We start from the raw sequence: 7,102 nt of genomic DNA on the forward strand, positions 1-7,102 counted from the left end.
CACACGGTATAGTGAAACTACCAGGATCTTTTAATTTTTCAGGAAGCTTTTTCTGAATAATTACACTACACTCTTCGCTAAGTGCGACAGTTTCATTATCTGTGAACTTCTTTTTCTTGTTCAGAATATCTTTCATAAATTTCACATAATTGGGCATCTGCTCTAAAGCTTCTACGATGGAATGTTTATCGTTAACTTCTTAAAAATGTCTAAAAATTTTGAAAATTATTTATTCTGTTTGTGTTGCTTCAATCTTTAAGGAAACGGTGGTGGAGGTTTTTCCACAGTAATTTTCATCTGTGTAAATGGATACTCTAAGTCTGGGTACTCATTATCCTTTTCTTTTTCAGTATCCACTTTCTCTTTTTCAGTTTTTATTTCATTTTGCACTCTTATCTCCAATTCCTTCCCACTTCGTAATTGAATCACTTTGATTTGTTCTTTTCGTTGATCATTAGGATTTGGTTCCACAGTGCTCGGAAAGGTTCCTAATGTTCTGTTACTAAGCGCAGTAGCAATATACCCTAATTCGTATTCAATATTCTTAATAGCAGCTCCTTGATTTTGTAATTGATTTCCTTGAGTTTCTAATTGATTTCCTTGATTCTGCAACTGTTGACCCATGTTTAATATCAGTTCTTCCATAGACAACTTGTTCTCCTTAATTTGAGTGTTACTATTAAATCCTGGAGGATAAGAAGGTCTATAATTAACATTTCCTTGGTTAGATGAATTTCCTAATGGGTTGTTTGCCCATTGGTTATTTGTAGAAGAATTGCTATTCCAATTAAAATTTGGATGATTCTTCCAACCTAGATTATAATAATTCGAATAAGGGTTGTTGGGTTTATTAATAGCATTTTAAAGTCTCATATGAAGGTTGAACATCCACAAATTGCCCAGATGAATTCTCTTCCATCACAGGAGGTGTTGGAGAATAATTCATCCCATAATGATCTAATTTCTTTGATATTACGGCAATTGTGAAGCTATCATAGATATTGCATCAGAATCATGAATACTAGCTACTCTTTTACGATTTACCCTTTCAGAGGGCCATTGAAAATTATTGGTAGCCATATCTTCAATTAATGAATAAGCCTCATCAAAAGGTTTTGACATTAATGAACCACCAGCCACATCATCTATAATCGATTTATGAGATCCCACTAATCCATTATAAAAAGTTTGAATTATTAACCAATCGGTAACGAATGATGAGGGCATCTCATAAGAAGATCTTTAAATCTCTCTCAAGCTTCATATATTGACTCTCCATCAATCTGATAGAATGATGTTCTGTCATTTCTTAGTTTAGCAGTCTTTGATGGAGGGAAATATTTGGATATAAATTTCTGTGACAGTTCGTGACAGTTCTCCCCAAGTTCTACCAAGTTCTAATAGATCCAAGTACTAACGAGTTTAACCACATCTTAGCGATATCCCTTAGTGAAAAAAGAAAAAGTCTAAGCCTAACAGCATCGTTTGAGACTCTGTCATATTTAAAATTATCACACAGTTCTAAAAAGCTAGCGAGGTGTAAATTAAGATCTTCATTTGGTGTTCCTCTGAATTGATTGTTTTGTACCATTTGGATAATAGCGGGTTTAAGCTCAAATGAATTAGCAGCTACATCAAGATTTTGGATAGATAAGTGAATTTCATCTGCTGTAGGATTTGCATAATCTTGTAAGGGTCTAGGTTGGTGTTAATTTTTTATTCCTTGATTATTCATGTTGTTTTTCATTGTATCACGATTTCTAGGTTTTCTTCTTAATCTTCTAATCTTTCTAACAGTGCGTTCTAATTCTGAATCGTAAGGTATAAAATTTTCAGGTCCAAATTTGTGCATACAATTTGAAATCAGTACACAGTAATATAATTAGTTAAATATAAAATTAAGTTACAATTTAAGTAAAAACTTTTTAATAATCCTAAATTGTCCGTTACTCTTATACTCCCCGGCAACGGCGCCAAAAACTTGACTGACTTTTTGTAAATCAATAAGTACAAGAATTTGATGGCGCTACTAGAAGATTTAATTCCCAGCAACGGCATCCAAAGACTTGATCGCGACTTTATAGATGTGTCTAATTTGTTTAAGATGTATAAATAAATATTCCTTGATTATTCATGTTGTTTTTCATTGTATCACGATTTTTAGGTTCTCTTCTCAGCCTTCTAATTTTTCTAAAAGTGCGTTCTAATTCCGAATTGTAAGGTATAAGATTTTAGGTCCAAATTTACGCATATAATTTGAAATAAGTACACAGTAAAATAATTAACTAAATATGAAAATAAGCTGCAATTCAAGTAAAAATTTTCTATTAATCCTAATTTGCCCGTTACTCTTATTATGATTCTTATTTACTCCCCGGCAACAACACTAACAACTTGACCGTGACTTTATATATGCTTAAAAATAAAACTATTTAATACTGGTGCTAAGAGATTTAATTCCTCAACAACTGTACCAAAACTTAATAACAATTATAGATTCAATAAAGATGGATGTATAAAATATTCAATAATTGTAAAGTCACACTTATCAACGCAAGTATACATATCGCTCAAGTAATATAGGGCTCTAATGGAGTCTTAGATATCGATCCCAAAGGGAGTAATATTAGAACTATGAACTAAGATATTAGAAAAAAACAATACTCAATCGCAACAATGGAATTCAATTTGCTTATCTGTCACTAATAGGTAATTGAAATAAATGCTAATGAAGGTACGATTGTGATATATAAGAAAACATCCTTCTCCTTGTTAAGAAATTATAGTGAAATGGACAAAATAAATTAGTTTAATTTATATTGTGCCAAATAGGAGCATACGTATTCTTTACCCTTTGGTGCAGGCATAAAGAAGATTGGCTAATCCTATGCATGGTTGTTGATTCTGCGGCTTGGCTGGGAGGATACCGGCTCTCACTTCGGAACAACCATGTTCCCCTCACCTGAGGGCTAACATCTACACATCAGCACCCAAACGATAGGTCCAAATTGAGGATTTTAGTCTGTCACTCTAAAATCTCCAATTCTACGCCCGATAATATTATTTCCCTATTTATTTGCACCCAAATTCCAAGGGCTTTGACCTCCTTGAGTCTTGGATGTAATCTTCACTTTAGTTGTAAAACTCAACATATTTTAATAAATTAATTGGCCAACTTGAAAGTAAATTAAGATCAAAGTGAAAAGATCATCACAATTTCTTACATTTTCATGGCTTCACCAAATCAAATCATCATTTCACAAATCTCAAGATAAGGAGAAAGATAGAGAAAACTACTCAGACCTCATGGGCAAAGTGCAACAAAACTCGGAATTCATATATAAATTCAAAGTCATACAAACTATAACAAAAAAATAAACTTATCACTAATTTCTCTCCAAGTAAACTCCTCAAAGTTTCTCTGAATCTCTTCCTTTCTTTATAGCACACAGAACTCCTCTTCTAAATAGCAAAGAAGAAGAAATCTCTTACTTTCCCTTCACTCTTACAATCTCTCGAAGAATTCCTCACAATCTCTTCACTCTAATGGAACCTTTCTAACCTCCAGGCCCTCTCTAGCGTTCTCTAGCGCTCTGCAGCGCTCTCTAGCATTCTCTACTTTAGGCCAAAATGTTCTTTTAAATTTGTGGATGAGCTTTCTCAAGAGTTGCCTAAGCATCCCTTCAAAATTTGGCCTTATCCAAAGCTTGAGTAGGCATAACCGTCGATCTCACCGTCGACGAGCTTCTGAAGAATTTTGTTCTGTAGTCTGAGGAAAAACTCGCCGTTGGCGGTGTCGAGGGCGCCGTCGGCGCCCTAGTTCAATTCGCCACATTTTGGTCCTTTTCGCTCCAAATTTGCTCCTTTTTGCATCTTTTTGCTCCAATGACCCTAATTTATCATTCCTACAACAAAACATCAAAAATACCTTTCTTTCAAGTGCAATAACATCAAAAATAGTATAAAATAGGTATGACAATCTCAACATATTTTCTTTTGGTGGAGTTGCAAAACGGAGCCAAACGGAGCGAAATGGTGGAGCTGCGCAGTCTGCTCACCGACGACGCCCAAAATGGCACCGACGACAAGATTTACCTGAGAAGACCAAAAAATGACAGAAAAGCTCGCCGACGGCACCCTCGAGCCTGCCGACGGTGCCCTCAAGATCACCGACGGCTCCGGCCCTAAAGATCACCGACGGTTCCGGGGACGACTATGGACCGACTTTTGGCGGTTATTGACCGAAATTCAACATATTTGTACGCTTTTTGAAAGGATTCTTGTGACAACTCTTAAAACTTCATCCCTACACTTTAAAAGAACGAATTTAAGTTAGAAAAAGAAGTTTTTTTTTAGAGAAATTTTAGGAAAAGTGTGGAGAAAGTTTAGGGTTTTTAGCATAGGAGTAGAAATGTAGATTTCTACCCTTTTGGAGAGATTGGAGATGAAATTTTGAGAGAATTTCTAAGGAGATGTTCTAGCATTACATGGATCGGCGGGAGACTTTGTGGGAGAGATATTCGTCTTTCTTTCAAAGGGAAAAAGCCAAGTATTGTATTCTTCATTTTTCTTTGATTTTTGTAAACACTTATCTAGTGGATTTGCTTTGGTTAAATGAAGTTTCAATTTTGTTTTCTTCGTGCTTTGTGATGGGCTTCTCTTACTCTCTCTTCTTGTTTGGAAATAATGGTATTGGAAGATTATGTCATTGTTTTCATTTTACTTTTCTTTTGTAATGAGTAGTATTCATGTTTAGGATTTTGTGATCCATGTTAGAAGCGGATTTAATTATCAATGTGATGGTTTTTACTTGCACTTTATTTACATTACAATAATGGCTTGTTGTAGTGTTAAAATTTGTTGTAATTATATTAAGACCCGAGAGGGCTGTGTAATTCTAAAAAAAGTAGAACCACATTCAGATTCCTTGGATGGTTAAGTTCATGAGAGTTGAATGTAAATAAATAGGGAAATATACTTTGATGAGCGAAATATACTTTGATGAAAATATACTTTGATGAGCGTAGAATTAGAGATTTTCGAGTGACAGACTAAAATCCTCAATTCAGTCCTATTGTTTCAGTACTGAAATGAAGATGTTAGCCCTTAGAAGAGGGGAACGTGGGAGCTCCGAAGTGAGAGCCGGTATCCTCCCAGCCTAGCCACAGATTCAGTAAACAAGCATAGACAAGCATTCAGTAAACAAGCATAGTATTAGTCAATGTTCTTTATGCCTGAACCAAAGGGTAAAGAATAGGATTGCTCCTATTTTGCACATACAATATTTAATGCATCTCATTCCTTTACATTCTTCAATTCATTGCATAAGAATACTAGTTTTAATTATCTCAAAATTCTCCTAACCAATTCCTCGAGAAAGGTGTCTCTTTAGAGATTCATTATGGAAATCTAATCTTTACTTGCTTATTTATTTTAGTTTATTTTATTATTGATATTACATTATTTAGGCAATAAATTTTATCATCGACATTCCAAACTAAGGACTAATTATAGTAAATTGGAATTTGACTAAAGACATCTTTCCTCGCGTCCTCATAGGATCGATATTCTGGGTTGTGGGATCGATAAACGGGACCCTGTATTATCCCTGTATTATTTGAGCGATACGTATACTTGCATTTGAAATTGTGACTTTACAAAATCATTATAAATATATAAATCTTGGTTCATAAATTCTTGCATATTAAAAAAGTCGCATTAAGTTTTTGGCGTCGTTGCTGAGGATTTAAATCTTCTAGCAGCGGTATCAAATTCTTGTATTTTTTTAAGTATATATAAAGTCGCTATCAAGTTTTTGGCACCATTGTCGGGGATTTAAATCTTCTAGCAGCGGTATCAAACTCTTGTATTTTTTAAGCATATATAAAGTCGCTGTCAGGAACTCTAGAGTGAGAGCTAGTATCTTCCCTGCCTAGTCAGCCTTCACAACTATTCAAACTTTAAATTAGTCAATGTTTTTTATAGCAACTCTAGTAAGGGTAAAAAATATTATTGCTCTTAGCTGGCACAACACAATTTGCATGCTTCCACAATAGAATTCGTATACTTTATTGATTCATGATAAGAAGAAATATATTTTTCTTATTAAGTGCTTTTCATCTACAAAACTCTAGTTATCTTTGTAAGTTGTTAGTGTTTTATCAAAATATCAAAAATACTAAAAATATTTGAATTTTTATTACTGTAAAATATATTCAGTTTAAATAATTATCTTTTTAAAAATAGAAAGTTTTCTAAAAGTGCATACTGTAGAAATTCCCTGTGGGTTCGATATTCAGGTCTTAATCAAAAAGTCCTATATTACTTGATAACAATACGTATACTTGCATAGTATCCAAATATATATAAATTAAAAGTTAAATTTTTTTTCAAGATCAAGTTTTTTTTTTTGTTTTGTTGCAAAGTAAAGAAATATAAGTGAAATATAATTTGAATTATTATTGTACTTTGCATATTAGCAGTATCTAGGGATCAAAGCTTCTTCTGAATTATAACACCACACTCCTCACTAAGTGCAACAGTCTCATTATCTTCAAACTTCCTTTTCCTATTAAGAATATCCTTCATAAACCTTACATAGCTTCACATTTTCTCTAAGGCTTTAGGAAATGGAATATTAATTGTAAGCTTCTTAAAAATCTTTAAAAATTTTGGAAATTGCTCATGCAACTTCTGCTGACAAAGTCTCTGAGGAAATAGAGGTGCTTGTTTTTCTAAGTTAACTTTAAGTGGAGAAATAGGTCATCCAGAATCTTTTGGAGCGTTCTCTTTTGGTTCTTCAATTTTTTCTCTCCTACTTCAGTTTCTTTTTATCCCCCTTGTCCTTGGATGGTGATCCACTGTAGGTGGACCCTCCTCTAAGTTGAACGGCTTTTACTTGCTCTTTATTCTAGTCTTTTGGATTTGATTCAGTATTATTAGGAAATCTTCCTTGGGATCTATTACTTTATTACTTAATGAATTTGCTTAATGAATTTGTGATTTGTCCAAGTTGACTCTTATTATTTATAATTATAGCTCCTTAACTTTGAAACTGATTTCCCATTTGTAACACCACTTCTTCTATAGACAACATAGACCC

Source organism: Phalaenopsis equestris, unplaced genomic scaffold (genome assembly GCF_001263595.1).
Source record: "Phalaenopsis equestris unplaced genomic scaffold, ASM126359v1 Scaffold000538, whole genome shotgun sequence".
NCBI classification, from domain to species: domain Eukaryota; kingdom Viridiplantae; phylum Streptophyta; class Magnoliopsida; order Asparagales; family Orchidaceae; genus Phalaenopsis; species Phalaenopsis equestris.